Here is a 24130-nt window from a genome sequence, read left to right on the forward strand (position 1 = left end):
ACAATAATTTGTAGTAGACTAGTAATCTACTCGGTTACTGCTGTATTACAATAGAATAATAAAGCAACAGTGTTTCAAGGTTTCAAATAGAAGCTATAAAACTCGTCTGCTCTTGAACGAGCAACAAAAATATATGTCTAATTTCATCCACGATTTTGGCCACCGTAACCTCCTTCAAATCATACTGTGCCAATGCGCAATCTGGCCGACGCCGCGATCTCTTGCCATCCAAACGAAAACACACTGCCCGCCACCCAATGCTTACTTCGCTCCGCCATAACAATAACAACAAAAAAATCTCTTCACGGCAGGAGCCTTCCAGGAGAGCGCGCAAACCGTTTTTCGCTTTTTCTCACTCATCATGTGTGCGCGCATTTACCGCCACGATCGTGTGTTGGAGGACGGGAAAACACGAATCCAAACGCGACACACTCGCTGTGATGGTGTGGTAGTGCTCAACCCGAATATCACGTCATGCGACCAGGACACGCCATATTCACGATCGTGCCTCCGTCTTGTTGTGTTGGTGCCTGATGATCACTTCGAGCAGTTTTTCCTCCCGCTGGTCGGAGGGAAATTCATTTTCGTCACGATCAGTTGGTGCCAGAGCTGCGAGGTGCAAGCATCGCAGCGTCTTTTTCCCACGAGTGTGAATCCGTTTATTTTCCCGAGTTGTGTTTGCGAACAAAGGTGATGCTGATGCGATGACCACGGGCCGGACGTGATTGTGCAGAAAATTGGAGCTTGAACTAGTTTTCCCATTGCGTTACAGCGAGATAAACACGAGCGAAAATGCGAACGCGCGGTTAGTGTTTACGTAGAAAAGAGGTGATCTTTGTTGAAAATCGTGAAAAACAACACGCCTCGTGGACAGGGCAACCGGGATACGGACTGGGGTGTCCGGCCGAGGATATGAAGGAAGCGCGATAAATAACAAACCGTCCTTAGCCATCCGTCAAAACCGTCATCACCAGCGGCAGGTGGATTATGATCAGTTGACGAAAACGGCAAGAGAGCGTTTTTTTTATTTGTACGATCGTGTGTTCACTAGCGTCAGAAGGAGCCTACCAGCAAATGGTCAGATCTTCAGTCCACGGTAACTCTGAGAGGAAAATTAACGACGCAGGAGATGCTTTAGTGAAATGTTATCGTCGTAATTTCTAACATGTTTGTTTAGACAGTTGGACCTGGTGTTTGTTGAAGTCAGTGTTTTTTTCTGTTCGTTGTATTGACGAAAGTAAGAGTGGAAATTTATGAACTATTTGGAACGATAGAAGTGTTGAACAGCGAAAGGAGTGACATTTATATGATAAAAAACAAACTCGCGCCAGATTGTTGTTGTGCTGTTTGGCTACGCGGAACTGCGAATATCTCCGGGACATCCCAAACACAGGTAAGTGACTTTCCGCCGATGAAATTGCTACAAGTTGTGATCTCATTTCCAAACCAAGTCGGACGCTTCAACGAAGCGAATGTTTTGTTGTCGTTCGTTGGATTGGCTGCTTCGCCAATGTGCAACACACCCGGAAAACTGTCTTCGGTGACGCATATAATTGAATATGAAATTTCAAGATCACCACCAGAGTTTCATCGGAATATTTTATTAATACCCGGATGACTTAAGCGAGGGCAAACTGGACCATTCGAAAAATGATTAATACTGGCTTTTGCAAGACTACGGCACTCAAGATCGGCCAGAGAACGCCGGTAGGGGGTTTCATTGAGCCGCAAATTACTTTTTTGCTCCCGTCGTAAATTATCATCAATATGTAGGGAAAAAATCAAGTGCCGGTCGGGCTGAATATGAAAATATTAAAATAAATGTGATATAACGCGCCAATGGTTTAATCTTTTGTGGGAACATTGACGGCAGCGAAAAATTTGGGATGGCCTATAAAACTTCATTGGAAATAACCATTATTCATCCATCTGCGCTTAGAATGGCCGACATTAGTTTTATCGCTGGTAGTTAGTGAATGATTAGTTTATTACCTTTCGCCGGTGTAAATAACCACTGAAAGGCTTTTAATTTACTAGTATGAAAAATCGTTTAAAATATATTAATGTGGCTCACTGTGGTTTTTGGGGCGCTCAACTAGCGTCAGTGATGAAGACAGAAAAGCAGAAAAACACTTCCTCCATTCAGAAAGTTCAATGAATAAATATGAAAAGAAATCTATAAACAAATTTAGAAAATTTTTATTTTACAAATCTTATTTCCCAACTACATCCGCAGAATCTCTAGAAGCCAAATATCATAAACATATCATCAAAATAATATTTTTCGAAGATTCGACATGGACACAAATAAAACCAAGCTGACTTAGAATGAATCGCTTATAAAAGCATGCAAATATTTTAAACCTTTTCTTGAAAAAAAAAGTTAAAAAGAGAGTATCAATTGTGGAACAGTCCATCCGATGCCATGTGATACAAATTTTGATTATTTCTATTTTTATATAATCAATTTTAGTTGAGACCATTTAGTATATGTGGTTTTTGACAATGATGTTAAAATGGAAATGATTATTTTTTTCCATTTTAACGAAATTTCATTTTTTTTCCATGTTGGGAAAACATTAGTTTGATCTTGAAAATCCCACTAAATAAAATTTGAAATGAACAATCATGTATAAACTATACAGTCCTCTGGATCAATGTGGTCGAAATGTCACAGTCTTCTTCATTTTATGAATTTCATTTTATAGACAGAACACAAATATATAAAAAATATAATGAATAAATTAAATTCTAAATATTATAAACATAATTGAAAATGATTGTCTATCTACGACAATAATAGTGAAGGAGCTCAATGCGACATCAAATTTTGAAGTGATTTTAACACTAGATTGCCCAAGCAAGTCATTTTGACTGCTTTTTAATTTCAATTAGGAAAGCTGTTATGTATATAATGGCACAGTTTCTTAGAATGTTGTGACTTTGTACACAACATATAATTGTGTTTATTAATAATTGTAGTTACCTCCCCCCCTCCTTCATTTCCGGAGATATATATATGTGTTATATCTATAAAGCCCAAAAGCAGTCATTTTGACTGCTTGAGGAATTTTGAATAATAAAATGCCTTTTATTACTGAATTCAGTAAATTTCGTACATGACCAATTTCGGCATTGTATTGTAAGGCAGTTTTCATTTTTTTCGATTACGATCTCGATTACAAGTACATGATAAATTGTCACTTTGGGCGTATACTTGATAAGTTGCAGTTCCTTAAAAATCTAAAGTAGTAATTGTTATTCGATGCAGTTATGCAGTAATACATGTTCTAACAAGTTGTTTATTTCATTTCTTTTGAGGCCTAAATGCAGGAAATAAATGTTGAATAAAAATGAGTTATTGAAAAAGTAAACGAACATAAGTGAAGAGTACTTTGATGTACTGTAGAATCAGATGCAATAAATTCTGAACTATCATGTGGAGATGGGGCAGATTGTATGCAAAGTGAAATATCTGACACTGAAGATAACGATGAGGAGTCGATCACCAATGATGAAATTGAAAATGTCTTCAATATATTCGGGAAAAGGTGTAGGGTGCTAAGCAGTGCAGACAGAGCAGTAATGAAGAAACAGAAAGCACTTTCCAGTAGACCGGAACAGTTGTCGATGGTACTATGTGGTCAAGAATTGACGAAACTGGTGTTACTGGAAGGTTACCATCTACTTGTATTTTCAAGAGTGTGGCAGATGGTCTTATCTCGTTGATAATAGATAACAATGTTATCAAGTACATAAAAAAACGCACAAATGTAGACTGCTGATTTTTAAAGAATGATTGAACAACAGAATTATCTGAAATATGTGCATTTATTGGGATTTTATATGCTTGTAAAGCTTTGAGAATATTGAAATTAGTCAAGCAATATCATCAATGCTTCTCAGGGAACACGTTGTTCTGAAACTTGTCAAGCCATTTACAAGATGTTCAAGAAATATCACGACCAACTTTCCCCAGCATGTCACTCGCGACAAAATTATTGACAAAAAAAAATCTAGTTGGACCCAGTAGAGGAAACAAAAGGGAACTATCCAAATCAGTTTATCAAACGGAAGATAACATGCCTCGTTTTTCGACTCTGTTATTTAAATCAGACAATTGTGTTCTTACAGTATATAAGAGTTTACCGTTCCTTCCTTCCTTCAGAGTTTACCGAAAATTTTCCGATTTTTTCTATATTTATCTATAGGAAGAGACGAGTACAACAAAATAAAGATCAAATCAAATCGGACGATTCTTTTCTCGGATTTCACGTTTACCAACAGATTTGGCCTTCCATTTATATTCATATACCAAACGAAAAAAAACTCCAGCGAGACCCGAACCGAAGATTCCCGGATCGCGGTTATATTGCATAAACAGGGTGTGAGGATTCACATCGAGATTTTTTTTTAAGGAGTGATAGAAGATTATATTTGATCAAAGAAAAATCTTCTACGCATACAACCAAATTTCAATCACTTGTATACTCTAGTTTTTACGTGGTTTTATACGTGGATTTTCCAATAAATTATAAAATAAAATCCAAATATAAGAAAAAATAGAAAAATTGAAAAATCCAAATATGAGCAATATCACATTGCTCTCTCAGTTCACATCTCTCCCCCATGCTCTCTCAGAGCATATGATGGTAATTAGTGCTTATGGATGTTTTTAATGCGGGTTTTTTAAAAGGTACGTATCCCCCATCTTAAAACAAAATGTAAGGGGTTGTATCTAGGACACGACCGCATATTTTCGACATAGAACCACGCAATTACATTATGCAATCCACTTGTTTACCAATTCGAATATTATTTTACAATGCATCGAAATTTGTGTAATAGATTATGTTCTTCGTTACAAATAAATTTAATGAACGACCTTTAACGTTTGATATGATGCCTAGGACTACCAAAATATGTGAACGGAAGAATTGTCAAACGATCATTGTATTATATTTTACATTTCCATCTGAAATTATTGCACATCTCATGTTTATGTAGTTGTCGAACCGCGAAAGCTCATTCACCTCGTAATTGTGATACACGCGTAGAAATATTTCCTATCAATTGATGCAAACATCTTTCCGATCTGTTTATAAATGTTCGAGTTATAAGCATTCGAAATATGGGTAGGGTTAGCACACAAATCAGCAGAACAAATGTATGGGAAAAAAGGAAGTACTTCCAGTTTTCAAGAATTTAAACTGTTTAGAGATTAGCGAATTGTAATATATAGCGTATCAAACAAATCTCAAAGAATTTCCGACTCGATTGGTATGCAAATCATGAGTTCATTCACAGTGAAAATAGTTATTAACGTTAACTTTATTTCATAAAAACTTGACCTGTTTACTGATTTGGCACCCTTCCCGAAAGAAGTAGTTCTACGCCAAAAAACTGCGTGTACTACTACCATTTCACTCTAACACTTTCATTGTTTAACTCCACACGTGTCGCTCTCACACCATGTTCGTCCCACTCTAACAGTATATTCCTCTCGCTCAAAAACGAATTTCTATATACAAATAAAAATGAAGAGAAAAATGCGTTGCTAAACGCGAAATTCGAGAAGGGATCGTCAGATTTGAGCTGTCTTCAGTTTGTTGTGTTCGTCTCTGCTCATACATAAATGTTATGGCGAGAAAAATAGAAAAAAAATCGGAAAGTGTTGAAGGAAGTTGGAAAAGTTCGGAAAATGACCGACTAAATTTAGGGGGTCGGGTCAGAACCACTTTCTCCTATGAAACAAAAAGTGCATTCAACATATGTTATTGGATTATGCTGTTGTTTTTCATCTTTCATCTTCTGATTGAAAGATAATTCCTATACAGCCAAACCTTTTTTTGGGACCGCACAAAACAAACGCATAAAAAGTCAGACAAAACTTCACCAGTAGCTTTTAAAAATCGTGTTCGGTACACAATTTGAGAAAAAAATTGTGCGGTAGATAGGGACCGCATAAAAAAAGTCGAAACTTGTTGCTATTAGAAATCATGTCATGCGCCCCATAGAGCATTTGATAGAAGGTCCCATCCTTTGAGAAGTTGATAATTTAGACGCAAATATGCTTTTTTTCACACTGAAATCGAAAAAAAAACTAAAAAAACTTCGTCAGATATGCTTTCTTCATAAACCGCACAAGAACAGAAAATCACATAAAAAAAAACGCACCAAAAACGGTTTGCCTGTATATCTCGGTGAATGGAACCGTGATATCGACATTCTACCTATTTATCAAAAAACTAAATAACTATGTATTCGATGTTTAGAGTATTCAAATATTTAATATACAGGTCGGAATCGATTATATATAATAGCAATTTCACCTTCAACGTTAATTTTCATATCCAATATATAATCGAATCACAAAAAAGCTATTTTTCTATTAATGTTTGACATTCATACATTTATGAAAAAATTGTTTTCTTGAGATTCGATTATGTATAGGATTTGAAAATAATTGTTGAAAAAAAATGATCGACTATATATAATCGAGTCCGATCTGTACTATTACTAGGGGACCCGGCAAACATTGTTCTGCCATATAAAGTATTTCTAGAGAATATTTTGATTGTTACATAAAAAATAACTAATGCATTGTAAGTGTGTTTGAATATTCAATAAATCTGTTTGAAGGTCGATCTATAGAATTAATCGAATATGATCGATAAAATAGAACGAATGCAACGATTCAAACGAAAGTGTGTTTAATGTCCACGCGGCCGAAAATGACGGTACGTATCGTTATTCGATAAACAAATGTGAAACGTATGTGACTCTTGTGTTCTATTGATATACGTGAAGGTGTTACCGAAGATCAAACGAATATGTGGGGTTCGAATGTATTACAACAGAGAAATGAAGCGCTATAGACGATAACCGCCGACAAAAGTTGAAAAAACCTTACTTTGACGCAAAACAAATTGTTCAAGATATTGCCCCACTTGCAGATAGTGTTTTACTCTGTTACATAGAACACATATTTGTGTATTTATAATTTTTGTTTTAAAATCGTGTCTCTTCCACTCGAGAATCCATTACCATTTTCGCTTCACAGAAATGGAGCACGGAGCTCAATGTCGTCTATATTTTATTGCGTGGCAAGGTTGCCACATTTGCACAACTCAATTGGACTTGAGTCGAAAGGATTACAGAATGCACAATTGCGATCCCCCCAAGTAATTCTGACACGATGAGATCTCAGAACAGAGGTGAAAAGTTGATCAGTAGACGAATCTGAAATTTCTGAGGAAATTACACTATCGATTTCCTCAGGGCGTATTTTGTCGACTAACCAAACTAAAACTGTGTGAATGAAGTAATCTCCGCTTTTGCCATTCAACCGAATACATCCAGCAATGTGTGGAACCGAATCCGACCGGATTTAATTTTTTGTTTCAACACACGCGCTGTAGTGTCATGGAAATGTTTGCGTTTTGACCTGGTAATAGCAAAGGCTGTGTCGGTTTTGCTCATGATAGCGTCTCGCAGGTGAATGTATTATTTATTATGAATTTATTTTTTAGTAATGAAATTTATTCTGAAGCCAATTCGAGGCGAGTGAAGTCCCCATCTAACGAATATAAGAAACCGAGACGGTACCCAGTCGCTGAGATAACGCAATCCGAGTCGCCCGTCAACCCGCCTTCGGAAGCGGCGGCCTCCACTAGATATTCTTTAATAACTGCTCTTTAACTAGTCGTACGTTAACTGGGCTGCAGTCGAACTAAAAAGCAGTTATGTATCGAAAATAGGCGTCATACTCATGTGCAGTCAAAAGATATGTTTTATGTAATAAAAATTGACATTATTTTCGAATGACAAAAACACTTGATGAAATTGCATTCAATTTTCATGAAAACCTTTTTTATATCCAATTTCATAATGTTCACTGCTAATGCAAGCAGGCAGAAACGTTACATTGCACAGACAATTACCTCGATGGCCAAATTGGAATCGGTGCCAATCAAACAATTCATTGAAGGTTCCCTCAGTTTGATCTGATGTTTAACATGTCAGCCCAGCTAGCAAGTAGAAATCGATAACTGTAATACATCTTCTGTGCCAATCCACAGAGTTTGTTGTTTGTGGCAAAGTATTCAGATAATATCATATTCAATTTATAAAACGATGAGACAACAAACAATTCCAATTGGATGTTGGTTCATATTCTACTCTACGAGTTATCCAAAATGTAACAGACGTTTTCAACTAGCGATACAGTGGGTGGGGGTATGGCTGTCATCTTGATGTCAATAGATTGCTACGCTCAGTGCGCCACTTGTTTAGTGCATTCAGCGACATTGGTGTGGCCAAAAACTCATTATTCCATCCCCGTACACTTCACAAAGTTTGTAAATTTTTGTCAAAAAAAACTCTAATCACTAAATGCAGAATTTTCCATATTTCTAAATAAAATTGGTGGTGAATTTTGTATCACTTTGAGAAGCAAATCAGAAAAAATGTAGAAATTATCAACATGTGCTGACGATATCTTTAAGAAACCTTAAAACGTATTAGAGTTTGTCAACCTTCTATCTGCTAGAAAATTAAACCCTTTGAACGCAGCATCCGAAACATTCACTAAGAAGAGATCTGGAATATCTTCATCGATCATTAAAATGTTAATGTTGGTTTCACCTAACAAACATTGTCAGTCGCTAACATATGTTTTTTTTTTTTTGGTACCTATGTATATAATAAGGGACATATTTTCAAATCAAATTTGTGAAAATTGGCACTGCCTAATCGGCACCTTGTTAGAAAGAGAAATCCTACGAGTGTGACTGTGACTGTGACGGAAAAAATCCTGCAAGTGTGACTGTGACGGGCGAGCGACGATGATTTTTTTTCTACACGATTTGTTAAAAATTGTTAAAAAAAAAGTTGCATAAACATTATCTATGAATTACACACACAGATCAAAATATAATGTGTGCGCGGTCAAAAGTCATGGTGAGTGACAAATGTTAGTATTTTTAAGTGCATTCATTCCGAAAATATAATATCATATTTTCAAACGAATTCTTCGCGCTTGAGCAGAAAACGATTTATTGGCATCATAAAATTCGGTTGTTTTCCTTACACGTTACATAAAATATCCGTTCTTTTTTCTCCTCTAAAGTGGGAGCGCTAAAAATGTCCTATTTGTTTTCTTGCATAGATGGAATTTCGAGCTGTTTATTGTGTATCATTTCCGCCAATCACACCAATCGGTTTTACGCACAATTTTCACTAACGTCACTACTGTGCGCATGAAAAGATCACAGCTTGACCACCGACCATTGGCCACAGGTGGTGGCATGGTGAATATCACGCGGTCTGAAAAATATTACGCGTTGGCACGAAAAGTATCGACATTTTGAATTTCCACCACTCGTTCTACCCACCGACATCCCAACCGGAACTCGGTCGGGTTCGATTATTACTGAACGTCGTTCAGAAGAATACACCCGACCGGACCGGAGTGGAGGGGGGAGGGTTGTTATTAATCTGTTATTTATACGCTTCTAGTGGATTGCTCAATCGGGCGCGATTTTTAGTACATACATTGACTATTTTCGATCACGGACCGCAAATCCACTTAGGCTGGCCGCGAGTGAAAACAGATTCGCGCGCTCCTCCGCTTCTTCGCCCCTTCCGGAGGGGCTCCGAGAGGTCATTCTTCCAGTTGAATCGACAAACCACGAGGTGCGTAGAAAGTGAATATCCTTGAGGCTGAGAGAATACAATTTTTAATCATCGACTAGTATGTCCATTGTGCGAGGAGAGACGCGAGTACTCGTGGTGCCGCATTCCACGGCCCAAATCACGGCTGATATTGCTTGGTCCGAACCGAAAATATTGAAACACCTTGAGGAAGTTTAATGTGATGGCCCCAGCGGCGAGGGGTGGAATTATTTTTAGCATCAGCACTTATCCACACCGCACGCAAAGTGGCGCTTGGATAGGGGAGAAAATTGATTTTTTACTGCTAAGTGGTTCCAGTTTGATTGAGAAGTATAGATTTGGTGCGAGGAATACCGGGATATATCGAATCTCGGCGGTCTCAATTACGAGCACGAGTTATTCCAGCGCTGATCCACTTCACCTCTCGAACAACTTTATAGGCCGAATAATAATTTATAGCTTAACCATGCTTATTTATAGCAATTCTAGAGTTATAATTAAACGAAAAGTGGTAAACACGTGGACTGAATTATGATAGCCGACTATCCTCTGATCAGCGTTTTTGTTTACGTTCCTAAGTATAGTTAATTATATTATTGCGCGCCCCCCAAATAGCGAACAAATTTTCAATGATATACCACATCGATCGCCATTGATCGCTATTTGCCCTGCGCCCACTAGAAAAATCACTAATGAACATATTGGTGTAAACAATCTTGACGAATGCATGCGAGGAAAACACCGGAATCTGAATTACCGTCAACAAGTGGATCATCTAACAGGCAAAGCAACTTCCACCGCGAAAAATCTCGCCAAAAAGTAAGCTGAGCAGCAGCAGGAAAAAACAGAGGCGATACCTGCAACCTGCTTACGGTGGTTGTTGATTTTTAGAAAAAAAAAAGTGGAGCGAGATTGTTTAATGATCGCAGCTGGCGAATGTGACCAGTGTAACCAGCATATGATCATGTATTCAGAATCCAGTCGGCAACATTGCCGAACCATCATCAGTGTCCGAAATGCGTCATCGGAGTTCTCTTTTCTTTTCATTTGCTTCTCAAAACACCGTTCACCTAGACTAAAATGGTGGTCCGATTTCCTTCAGCTGGGGAACATCAGTCATTTGGATGGAAATTCCGGAAAATTTGTTTACAGGAATTTGGATTCCGGCCAAAAACTGCAAGAACGTAAACAGTAAACGCGGCTGGACGGGTGAAGCGGACGCTTTATGCGTACTGAAGAGCAAAGAAAATAAAGCGACTTGTTTGCAGGATGCTACATTGAAGGACACCACATTTGTGGAGGTATATCGAATGATACGAATGACGGTACGGATGTAGGAGCGAGGTCACACTTCATTGGAATGAAAGTCATTCAAACAACGGTAAAGATTACAAGAAAAATAAACATGAAAAGCACACAATCAAATTTGGCAAACAGGTTTTCGAACCACTCTGAAGTGTGGGGAAAATAACGGTGTTTTCGTAAACATTCCGTGCACACGCTGTTTCTTCCGTGTGCAAGAATTCTCATATGTCAAGCAGTCGAATTCCATACGATTCCATCGTCTGTCTGTTCAATTTTGGCAACGAATCGTGCTGTCTGGTTTGTATGAAAAAATATTACTTCCCTCCTGTAACACTTTGACACTTTACAAAGCTTCTATCGAAAACATGACAGATGCTGACAGTCCAACACTTTGCCAATATCCAGCAACACTGTTGGGTTGGTGTCGACACTGGCCGACCTTGTCCGTGCTTCAAGCCAACCTGTTACCTCTGGGGATTGTCGATTTGGGCATTGTGCTTTGGGCGTATTGTGCTTTGTTTACAAACAAAACACAGTAGACTTTCAAGATGACTGAAGAGTGGTTTTAGCAAGTTGGCCCACCTTAGGATATACTTCTACGCGCCTTGGAACAAATATTGGCATACAATTATGTACGAGGTGTGTTCAAAAAGAATTGTGAATGTTGCATTCCCGCGGGTTACGTATACTGATATTCGATTTATTTTCTGGTGGCGTTATTTTGGTACATATGTCTTTCATTTAAGCCGACAATTGCAGCCATTTTGCATTTTTTTTTCGACAGCTGCTTTGATAACACGTATTTTGGCTTGTCTTCGATTTTTGTCGATTTAAAGGAAAGGGTCGGCAACAGGAAATCCGAGCCGAATCCGTGGTGACGACGAAGGCGATAGCAACCGCTGCGAAACTTATTTTCAGCTTCAGTTTTCAACCAGAGCTTGAAATATGCTGCACTTTGATGCCACCTTCAACCCGGAAATAATGCACGAATGAACAAAAATCCAATGATCAGTCGAAAAAAACCAACAATGAGCCTAAACACTCCTAATTTCACATAATTCGAGGGAGAGGCAAACAACCGAAGATGGTTGGTTCTTAAGGGGGTATTCTAGTGTAGAGACAGGAATTTCGGACGTTTTTTCGTGCTCCGTAAAAATAAAACTAAGAATATGTTTACTACCCATTATATCATTATTTGTTCATCTATCTTTGAGCAATAGAACAAAAATTGAACGGAGAAAAAATATTCATAACTAGAATAGTCAAGAGCTGATGAAGTGAGCGGTTTCAAAAAAAGTTGTGCCATGGCGTACACGATTCCAGCCCTTCTGGTTACCTGAAACAAAAAAATCGGACAGATCCTGAATTAGTAAAGATGCCGCTATCGCATGAACCTCGGACAAGTCAAAAACATGTTTTTTGACAAAATGGCGGCCGTTTAAAAAATAAAATACGGCTTAAAACGTTTTTTCTTACGTTTCCCGTTTTTTTAAAATAGTAAAACTTAAAAATATCATATTTTCAGGTTCATGCGATAGCGAGATGCCTGCAGATTGTATCCATATAAATTCGACATGAATCGGTTCAGTAGAACTTGAGATACCGTGTACGCCAGTTTGAAAAAACTAGTTTTGAGAAAAACGCGTTTGAAGTTCATTGTTATGGTCGTACCAGGTTAAAAACCGCATCATTAAAATGACTCTAACTCGGTTAATAATAGGATTTTCGATGAGTCCTTTCTAGGGTATATTATTGAATTTTTTTCAAATTTCTAGACTAGAATACTGCCTTAATTCATTGTTATTCTCGCAAGACCAATACACAAGTCGGCAATATATCCAAATTCGTGTCTTCATTGGCAATGCACGTAATATATCTCTAGTTCTAGACACACACTGCAGCCACAGACGATACTATATCTGTACCACCACCATCATTCACAAAGCATAGAATCGAAAATATTGCCTAGCTCACGGTCAGAATACGACTGATCGCTTCGTTTCGCTATTTTTATGGAAACCTGACTGGTGGGCAGGAGAATCACACAGAGGTGGAGCTTGCGGCACAATGTTTCGCTTCTCATCAGGAACTGAAGAATTGAGCAAAACCGTTGTACGGGATTTCAGCTTTAGGAAAAACTGTAGCCTGCTCGCTAGCTGGAGCGAGAGCGACGCGAATATTGATATGGTGTATTCGTTTTCTTATTCCCCTTGACTAGACCGACATTCACGGTGGATAGCTATGATTTTTTCGCAGTGATATTGTACAGATAAACATGTTCATGTGCGATATATGAAGAGGAAAATATTTGACGAACATATTTGTTTCTAGTATTCTGAAGAACCGCTTATTTATAGAAGCAAGAAATAAAACGTCAAGTAGTTATGTTATGTTAGATATATTGGCTAATTATAGTTACGGTAATTTGCAAACTTTCGAAAAAATAACGATGCTTTCACCAATACAAACGAAATCATTGCCAAAACTTGAAAAATGCAAATTTTAATTTCAGAGCACTAGCTCGAGTTTTCCGACGTTTTTCACTATACAGTGCGACAGCAGATGAAAATTTAATATCTTGTGAGTAATCGATTAGAGTTTGGTTGATATTACTTGATGAGAAGTGTGCGAAAACGATCATTTTTTTCACAGTTTCGTAAAATTATTGATTTTCGGGCGAGGGGTGAGGGAGGGCGATGAAAGAAATGAGCGTCATTGTGGCAACCATTTGTGGGTAGCTTCCACCATCACCTTAATTTAGTTGAATATGCTGTTTTATACGCGTTAACGTTTCAATTTGTGTGTCGGAGTACAGCGCTCCCAAACGGGCATCGCGAGTTTTTAATATATACTGCAAGTTTATACGTTAGAAATAACTGAGAGTATCTATTGAACAGGCAAAACAATGACCTGATCAATATGTAACACCTATCACCGAGGAATCATCCAACACGCTCTGTAAAGCTAAATCCATCTTTATTGTATTCCTGTCTGTATATCAATCGCCCTCATACTTGGTGCTGTGCAACCGGGGGTGCGTGACGTGTGTGAGTAGCTCATTAAGTATGTGCATATAAGGTGGAACATTTTAGTGAAACATGACAGACGTTATCGGCAAGGTTATTATTATAAACCTCTGGTGCCACACATCCTCCTCCATTTCGAAAAAACGAAATTCAATGTTTTCAAAATCGTTTCCGATCCAGAACAATTATTAACAACATCCTGCCCAATCATCTCGATCCACTATCGACAAAATACTACGCAGTCATCCCGAGCCGCTATCCATGAAATTCTATGCGGTCATCCCGATCCGCTCCCAAAAAATTCATACGCGGTCATCTCGAGCCGCTATTGATAAAATTCTGCTCGTTCATCCCGATCCGATATCGACAAAATTCCACGCGGTCATCCCGATCCGCTATCGAAAAAATATCAATGAAATCCTATGCTCATGATAGTAGCATATTGTGGTTATTTTCCGGATTGCTTCTAATAGTTAAGTGCTGTATAGATTGCTAGAACCTTTTTTTTTTCTTCAAACCTTTCCACTTTTATCCTTTAGACTTATTCTCATAGCCACGAGAGTCTGCGATTAACCTTTTTTTTGCTTTTTTAATTCTTTAAAAAATGAATAGAAATAACATACATTTTCGAAAAGAAATGAAACTGACTTTTTTTCAAACTATTCGTAACGGAATCGCAACAGCACCGGAGAGAATCTTTTGCTTTATGGGTTTGTTCATACTATTTCCATGTTAAACTTCAGTACATTAAATGTCAACAAGTTGAGGTATCAGGAGACACAGCAGCAACAAACCTGCTACTTCTTCTTGGATGGCACTAACGTTCCTAACGTAGAATTTTTACCTTCTCAACATAGGTATTACTTACATCATTTTTATTAGTAGTACCTGGTTGAGATTTCTATGCTAAATAACACGCCTTGAATGTATTCTGGAGTGGCAAACTCCAGAATATGCGTGTAAGTCGGAAGAAATTTCCTTGACGAAAAATCCCCCGTCGGAACGGAAATCGAACCCGAACTCCCGGCATGATAATATGGGAAGCTAACCACTCGGCCACGAGAACACAACATACCTGCTACTACTGGTTTTATTTTTTTATTAACAGGCCTTCGTTGGAAACATAGAACTCACTGCCACTTTATTCGAACTATGCTCCATCGAAAGCCGCAGTATTGACCCAATCTTTCAGGCAATTCCACGGTAGTAGAAGCCCAGTCAATTTGAAGCGATCTAGTTCTCAAAACAATTCTTGATTCCACCATGAATTCGGAACCGCTTTTCGGAAAAGACCTACACCATGAACCGGGACAAACAGTAATCTAAGGGATTAATGTCTGAGATACAGGGTCTTTCAGATTAAACGCTCACGCAAAAAAAAATCGAATAGCTCCTTATATTTTTTTCACTCCGTCGATGATAACAGTGCATTCCCCACTCCGGGACGATAATATTCGGCTACTCGTTCAGTCTGATCGGATGGTTTTTAGTGTCAAGATGTACAATTTACAAGAACGTGTATTTTTAGTACAATCGTATTACTCGAGCAATCGAAGACTTAAAGAAACTTTGTCCTGTTATGGTAAGAATTTCAACATTTCTCGTCGTCGATTACTTCCTTTGGGAGTACGTGAAGGACCGTTGCTATGTTAATAAGCCACAAAATTTGGAGGAACTTTAAGGAGAAATAGCTCGGATTTTCAACAGCATCGAAGTCGTAATATTAGAGTTGTTCATGAAGAATTTTGTTCACCGTTTAAAACGCGTTATCGTAAAAAGGGGTGATCACATCGAAAATGTCCAAAAATAAGCTTTATTATCATTTTTTTTTAAATAAAAATCGGTTCCCTTTTGTAGAAGTTATCAAAATTTGTTGCGTGAGCGTTTAATCCGAAAGACCCTGTATAAGGTGATTGAGGTTTCCAGATAACTTTTGACATATTCATGAACATGTGGTCTGGCGTTGTCATGCTGTAAAATTAACCTGTTGTGTCTATCATACCCCTCTGGAAATTTTTCGGTACTGTACACAGTGGCAATTTTGGTAAATGGTCCTTACAACAGTATATCTTGATTTTTTTTCGGTGGCTTCCCATGTTTTTATCGTCCAAATCGAAATTATTGCCTCTGCATCGTTTAAGTCACACTTGCTCCTCGACGAACATATTGCATCGAATTGTAACCGGGGTTAAAAAAAAGGATTCCGTATGACAATCTACACTGGATTCTTTTTTGCGCGATATTCTAGAAGTAACGCTATTTGGCACTGCCTTTTCATCGACTCATTGGAAGAGAAACCCTGCGAGAGTCTATGCGATTGTGGCACACAATAGTCCCGTAAAAAAGTAGAAGGGTTCGGGACACGGACAAAAGTTTGACGTAGGACTGTGATTGTTCAGAACAGTTGTTTTTTAATATAATTCTTTTCATTATTCAGGAATCTGTTAGTTTAGCTCTTATGAAACTCCAAACAGTAGCCCTGAAAAGGGCCGTTTGTTAGTTGTACTCATAACCGTCAAACGGTTTGTAACGAACAATAAAAGAAAATTAGCCTCTGGCAGGAAGTTCAACTGTCTAACTGAAAATGATTAATGAATATCAGTGTGACACATAACAGGGTGGAATGGTAGATGAAGTATATGTGAATCTGTAAACAAAAAAAATTATCGCCATTGATTACATTGAATATGAAGTTTATGAGGAAGAAACAAAAAAACAAGTTGGAAATACTTACGATTTTGTGATATTTTGATGTAAAATACACATGAAATCATGAAGTTGCTTTACTTTTAATGGATAGCTATGGTATTGTGATTTCTTTTTATAGTGTTAGTCTTATTATCAGTCTTATTCTAAGGCATCGGGAGCAGTAGCTTTTACGGTGAGATAATGTTCGTTTGCAGACTATCACAATCAAGTCGTATTGGTTCTACTGCTCAATCATTAAAGAAATTGAGTCATTGAGAGTTATGAATATAAGTCATGAAGATTAATAATCTTCTAATTCGTTTCGTTTTTGTGATGCGATGTAATGCCGATCTCAATAAGTGATAATGGCATAGTAATCTCTGCCATTGATGTTATTTTTCGCTGCACAATTGCCCATGTCGCCGCAGCTCGGAAGACACTCACTTAAAATGTTCGTCACCCCGTCTTACACAGAAGTCATTCGCTAACTGAACCATCTTCAACTGAACTTATCTATGATAAGGCGTACGCCAGACTTTTTCGCGGATAATCGGGATTCTTCTGTATATCGTAAGAACGATTCTGCGTAATATGCATTTGGAAACTCTTAATAAACGATACATTTTTCATAGGGTCCTACGTCAAAAGTTGCCTTCGAAATTATGCTATCGGTAGGTCTCCATCGGAAGACCTCTCGAGTGTTCATGTTTTGTCATTTTGAAATGTTCCAAAGAATGCGACTTGTTATAGTGCACTTGTACGTGTCATCATTTTTGATTCAGTTGAAAAAAATGGAGAACGCAGTGGCTTAGAAAGTAATTCCCTTGTGTATATAGCAATTGATGGTTCGCGATATGCCAAACGACAAATCACACTTCCGGCCGTCGGTAGGAAGTACAGTGTCAGCGGGTAAAAAAAAATCTTCAGAAAACTAAAAACGAAGGGATCAGTGGTGGAGGACCATGTCAGCCACAGGGACCGCATAGCGGATGCAAGAACGGACACCCAGATCATGCGCGAAGTCAACAAGAACCCGAAGGTAACTGTCTGCGAGATCCAAGAATCTCTTAAGCTTCCAAACGAACTGATCGTTCATTTATCAGCAACGCAAACAAACCTCAAGTTTGATAAGGTGCATGGAAAAAGATTCTCTCGAAGTACGAATCAAAATTCAATCTGTTTATCTGAAAGTGGCGGGTACGTGTATGACGCAGATCGAGTGAGGAGCTTCAGAAGCCCACAACCAAGGCACAGTGTAGCATGGTGGAGGGAATGCGATGGGCTGGGGGTATCTTTCGTGGAGTGAAGTGGGGAGCCTGTTGTCAATCGTCAAGGTAAAGCCGGCAAATTCAATTTTTCATTCAACATTTGCAAAGACACGACAAGGTGATTTTGCTGTAGGACAACGCTCGGCCACATGTTTGCTCAAGGCGTCGAAACATAACTGGAAACACTCAATTGGGACGACCTACCCTAAAATAAAAACTGCTTGAAGAACTTAAAACTGAAAACACCAACAAAATATGATCGAATATGAAGATTCTTTTCGATTTCAAGTAGTACACTTTGATCATCAGCCATTCAATTCAAATAAGGAATAAGATACTTTAATTCTATTTACGAAGCTGAAGAGAACTCTAAAAAAAGGATATTTTGCAAACATTGACTGCATGAAAACGGAATCGCTAAACTAGGTTCCACAAAAAAATATTATTGGAGAATAAATGTTTGAAAAAAAAATTCTCATTACTCGTATATGAACAACGTATTTTTGAGACAATGTCAAAAAGCGATATATTGATATTCCTACAACATCAACTAATATCATTTGAGACAAGCCGTTCGGCTAAGGTCAACAGCAGTCAAAATCCAATTATAATTTGACATGAAATAACCTTGACATAGATAACATGTCCGATAATTATTAGCGAACACTCTCGGTAAAATGAAAACCAGTCCACCCGAAAATCCTAATAAATTATATATATTTCGCACCCACTCGAAGCCACGTGCAGAGTATCACAGATAAAAAAAATCGGTGGACGGTTCTTCTCATTTTCATCAAATTTCCACCTCGTCACTCGTCACCATCAGACTCAGGGCACACATTTTCACCTAACGACACCCGTGACACTTGTCATCACTCAAACACCAACTATGACGTTGCGCACGGTATAGCTTACATGTCTCCCGACCTGGGGTTTGGAGCTAATGCGCTGACAGACGTCTCCTAATTTTGAAATCGCTCAACAACGCTGTCAACTAGCAGCTAGTGGACAGAAAAATACGAGCATTTGTAGGATATGATAGTTTTACACATCGTTTGAAAATGAATGTGAAGAAGAATGATCGCTCTCCCAGAATAGCGTTTCATGGGTTAGAAAATATTGTCTGATTAGAGAAGTTGAAAGTTGACCCTCAGTAGCTCCCACGTTTCCCAGGCGTTGATCGCGAAGCGATCCTTTGTATCGATCAACCCTACGCCACAAAGAAAGTGACTTCCTTGAGCGGCATTCATCTTCTAAACTGCCATCACCATTCATCTCATCCCCTACACACGATCCCCACACAATGCCACTGATGACGATGATCATGAACGCGCGCGCTCTCTGACGCCTGATCGCTCTCGGCAGCGCAGAACCCGTTCGCCGGCAGCAACCTGTGGCCATCTGTTCAGTGTGAAAATACGTGATGGTACGGGAGGTAAATCCCTGCCCCTCGAGAATCCCAGGAACCGTATGTGTGTGTGTGTATACAAATAAGAAAAAAGATAGAACCAGAATGAAAAACACTCTTGGGGGAAAATTTCGAGCTTCGAAAGTGCATGCAGTTGCGCGCTTCAACGCCGCCAGCAGCCAGCAGTCTGTCAGAAAGTGGAAATTTATGGAATTATCTCGCGGTGTTCCACTACTTCCTGGAAGCTGTCGAGACTATTCTCTGCCGTTGTCTAGTGTGTACTCTGGGACATAGCCAGAACCTGGTGCCGGTGTTTGTTTTGATTTCACTTCCACCCCGCCGACGGGAAGAGGATAATGAAAAGCGGGAAGAACACGCCACAGGGAGGAAAATATTTGGCCTATTCCAAACAGACTTTATTCTGGCGTAGGATTGTTTTTGTTTTCCGTTCGTTGACTTACGGATCGTCGCGTTTGTGCGGGTGTGTGTTCATTTCCGAGAAGAAAAAAAAACAAAACGGTAAGCGGAAGCCTCTCGAGATAAATCTCGCGTGAGAGGGGATAAGCTTATTTTTGGGATAATTCAATTGTTGTTCAATCGTTTTTTAGTGGGAGCATTTGGTTAAACTTATTCAGATGCATCAGAAATAGCCTTATGTGCGATTAGAAAACTTTGGTACAGAGAACTACAAATTATCGGTTATTCCGAAAGTCACTTAGTATTGAACTATTTTACATACCCAAAGTTTTGAAATTAGGCTTCTAACAGTTCAGCTGAATAGTTCAGAAGGTTGATGTCTAGATGGCGCCTCTTGCAAAAATCTACTTGACTATCACAATGCACCATCCAAGGCGCCTAGAAGTATATACTAAGGTGGGCCAACTTGCTAAAACCACTCTTCAGCCATCTTGGAAGTCTACTGTGTTTTGTTTGTAAACAAAACACAATACGCTATTGCCGAAGCTCGCTCGTGATCAGTCTGTCTCTTTCACGCTACAAGCAAATAATTCCCCTTCTACTTTCTTCCGTGCTGTTTTCATATACCGCTCCCCTAACCAACTTAGTGACGAAACGGCCTCACCTAGTACCTTGGTTCTTGGATTGGTTCATAAGTTACAGCATTAAGAGTGAAGCAACTTTTGTTATTGTGTAAAAAATGGAAAAATCCCAAATAAATGAAAACGATGGCAAAATCGCATGAATTGGGCTTCGAATTGCTTCCGCATCCACCGTATTCTCCAGATCTAGATAGACCTCAGCGACTATTTTCTGTTCGCAGACCTTACAAAATACTCGCTGGCAAGAGAGTTAAGACCGATGATGAATTGATTTCCGAAACTGAGACCTATTTTGAGGAAAAACCGAAAGAGTACTATAAAAAGGTCATCAAGTTGCAAGATCGCTATAATCGTTGTATCGCCCTCGAAGGCAATTATGTTGAATAATAAAATTTAATTTTGCAAAAAAAAAATAGTTTTACTGTGTTACCTTATAAACTTTTCAGCCGAATTGTTATTAGGCCTAGTTGTGCTGGAGAGATGGTTTTTCAGATCTGTGTTGCGATCAAATCTATGGTCCCTAGGGTGGCAGCGAAAATGGTCATATAAAATTTCAAAAACTGACCATGTACATTTTGTTTATTGGCACAAAAAAATTATCTGTGCAAAGTTTCAGCACCATCGGACATGATTTAGGGGTGCCTCAAAGCGCTGTACATTTTGTTTATTGGCCCAAAAAATGATCTGTACAAAGTTTCAGCTCGATCGGACATGATTTAGGGGTGCCTCAAAGCGCTCAAAATATTGATTTTTGATCCTCAAAAATCTTCCAAGGAGTAAAGGAAATTTGGAAAATCGAATTTTTTTTCGATGCCAAATGACTTAAAAAAGCATAACGTCGAGATCTGGTGTTATCACAAAAAAATTTTTTGGCAGAAAATCGACTTTTTGGGATTTAGCTTGAATGGCCAAAAAATCAAAACTTTGAGTGCTTTGAGGTACCCCTAAATCATGTCCGATCGAGCTGAAACTTTGCTCAGATCTTTTTTTTTTTTTGGGCCAATAAACAAAATGTAGGGGAAAAGGGGGGATGTTACAATCAGTAACAAAGTTTTGGGATCGATACCGGGTGTCTTGGCCAGATTCCAGACCAGAAAAGTTGGATTGAGACCATCTCGAATTCTGCATGAATTTTTTCACCAGGGTTGCCGCATTTAAATCTGTAAAATTTTCTGAGAAAATCTGTTTATATGTATATTTAGCAAAAAAATCTGTATAAAAATCTGTATGGAAAAAATGAAAATTTAACTTTATTCTGAATTTATTTTTCTTATTTATGAGTTTTCGTATCAATACAACAAAATGAATCGGGGGTCTTCGTAGCCACTTGGTTACGCGTTCGCTTACCAAGCGATCGATCGTGAGTTCAAACTCAGGGCCCTCAATTGACCATCTTTGTGTTGTTATAGAATAACTACGTCTACGCAACCATCATCAGCGATGGAAATCGATCCACGGTGGAACAAAGACCGATTCATCCATACAACTGTTCTGCTCTGCAAGAAACATCGGGCTGCTGTTCTATAAATAACCCAACAATGGATCAATATCAAGTGTCTCCGCTGTCCGGTCTGCTGAACAATGGAAGAACAGAAAGAATACCTTTACGCCTAAATGGCTATTACTGTGTAATTTACCATAATGTAATGGAACAGAAAACTTAACTCCTAAATGGCTACTACTAACCACGTGTAATTTACAATTTATAGAAACATGAACATATGTACATGTACACGATTAAACCCGGCTCTGTTACAGTTAAAATGCTAATGAGCCTAATAAATAAATAAATGGGATAAAAAAAACAAAATGAATCATGAAAAGGTTTTCTCATAATCCTCTGAATCGTATGATGTTTATACATGGTTTTGTAGAACTGTGCCTTCACATTTTTCGTCAATTTCATCCTTGAAGCTTCTCTTTGAGCCGATACGTAGTTCTTCACTTTCAAAATAGAGGCTTTAATTGTGGGTGCCAACCGAATTCCGGATTTGTTTAGTTGGCATTGTAAAGCGAAAATATTCGCTCAACAAACGCTGATGAATGTTATCGAAAAGTGTCTTACAAACGATCTATGCAATGAATTATCAATTTTGTCATCACGTCTTTCGGCATCCATCAGCTGGGACCAAGTTATATCTGAGTCACTCAATTTTTGAGCAAGAAGATTCGTCTTGAGTAGCCTGAATTCATTGTCCAAGCCTTACAATTCAAAGGATTATTATTACCTGCTTTATCGGATTATGAAAATTGGCGCATCAAATCATTAAGGTTTGGTAGGTAGCTAGACAAAATTTTGAGAGTTTATCAAGGCCGTGGTTTTTATTATCGGATTGCTAAAATCAAATTGTTTTGAAATCTGTTTCACGAGTTCAATATAGAAGTCACGACAAATTGATTTGAAGATCAGATTCCTAGCTGCATCCAATCCTCTTTCAGCTTCTTCCGCATCAATACAAACGTAAACATCTTCAGGCTTCCACTGAAAGTCTTCAAAATCTTTCACATCAATGTCAGCATCAGCGAATGGTTGCACATAGCTCTCCAAACATAAGTTACCCAACATAATCAGCTATATCATTTTGGTCTCATTTCAAAGTTCGCAAAATAGAGAACTTTCTGATTGAAAAGTGTAATGGTCGTTATTGATGAGCGGTAGAACAATGTTTAGAAACCGCCTGATCAGTATACGATTGGCGTATTGATTATGGTCATACTTCGAACGAATAGAATAGCTCTTAAAATCGCTCAAGATTTCGCTTAAAAACTGCCCCCAACGAAAGCCATCTCATTGCGTTGCGTTCAACATTGTTATAAATCAAGATGTCTATGTATGCACTGTTATAAATTCAATATTTTAAAATGAATTTCAAAAAATCTGTAAATTCTTTATTTTTGCTGAAAATCTGTAATTCTGTATATACAGATTCTGTATCTGAAATTTGGCGAAAAATCTGTAAAATACAGAATATTCTGTATATGTGGCAACCCTACTTTTCACTGTGGGTCGAGCATTTTCAAACACTTGCTTGATCGAAGAAAATTCGTTCTCGATGGCCTGCGTTGCTCTTTCAAGCTCCTCCTACTTACAACGTTGTCTGTCCATCCTCTTTTTGTAATTCAGCGGCATCTGGAATCAATTAAAACAAAAAAAAGTCTCAAACCTGTAGGACCAATTCACCCCACAGAAACGTGTCCCCACACAACATGCAAAAAATAAAATGCAATTAATTTCATTTATTGTTATTAAACTTACAGTTTCGCTACATCAAATTATTCCTCTTCTGTAGGCGAACATAACTGTACGGCACAATACACGAAAAGTTTATTTAATTAGCGGAAAAAACCTTAAAACCACTATCGGAAAACTCACATTTTTTGACGATCAAAGTGCTTGCTGTGTTTATGCTACCGTTTCCCTCCACTTGTGAAGTTTTACCAAAGTTTTTTTTTTTACTTTAGGTACATACGGTTCAACAATAGAAGGAAATGACATTATAAAAAATCCGAGTTGAGCCGTAAATTTTGAGATAAAGTGGTGGTCCAAATCACCCCATATGACCAAATCACCTCGTGTTACCCTACATGGTCGGTTTTTGAAATTCGATGATGAAATTTTTCCCATACATCCATTGCCACGCTAATGGTCCCCTATGGGGTATCAATCTATGTTATAGAATGCAATGTGACTAGCGCTCAATC

At 38.3% G+C, this 24130-nt stretch overlaps 1 protein-coding gene across 1 annotated transcript in view; it reads left to right on the forward strand.

Annotated features, from left to right (window-relative positions):
* The first annotated feature begins 608 nt into the window (after nt 1–608).
* The window catches only part of LOC129770212 (protein snail), a 41139-nt gene continuing 17617 nt past the window's right edge, over nt 609–24130 (forward strand). The window contains exon 1 of the mRNA XM_055772907.1: nt 609–1393. The gene's annotated coding sequence lies outside the window, so the exon portion shown is untranslated. The remainder of the gene's footprint in view (nt 1394–24130) is intronic.

The sequence above is a fragment of the Toxorhynchites rutilus genome, chromosome 2, assembly GCF_029784135.1.
Source record: "Toxorhynchites rutilus septentrionalis strain SRP chromosome 2, ASM2978413v1, whole genome shotgun sequence".
Lineage (NCBI taxonomy): Eukaryota > Metazoa > Arthropoda > Insecta > Diptera > Culicidae > Toxorhynchites > Toxorhynchites rutilus.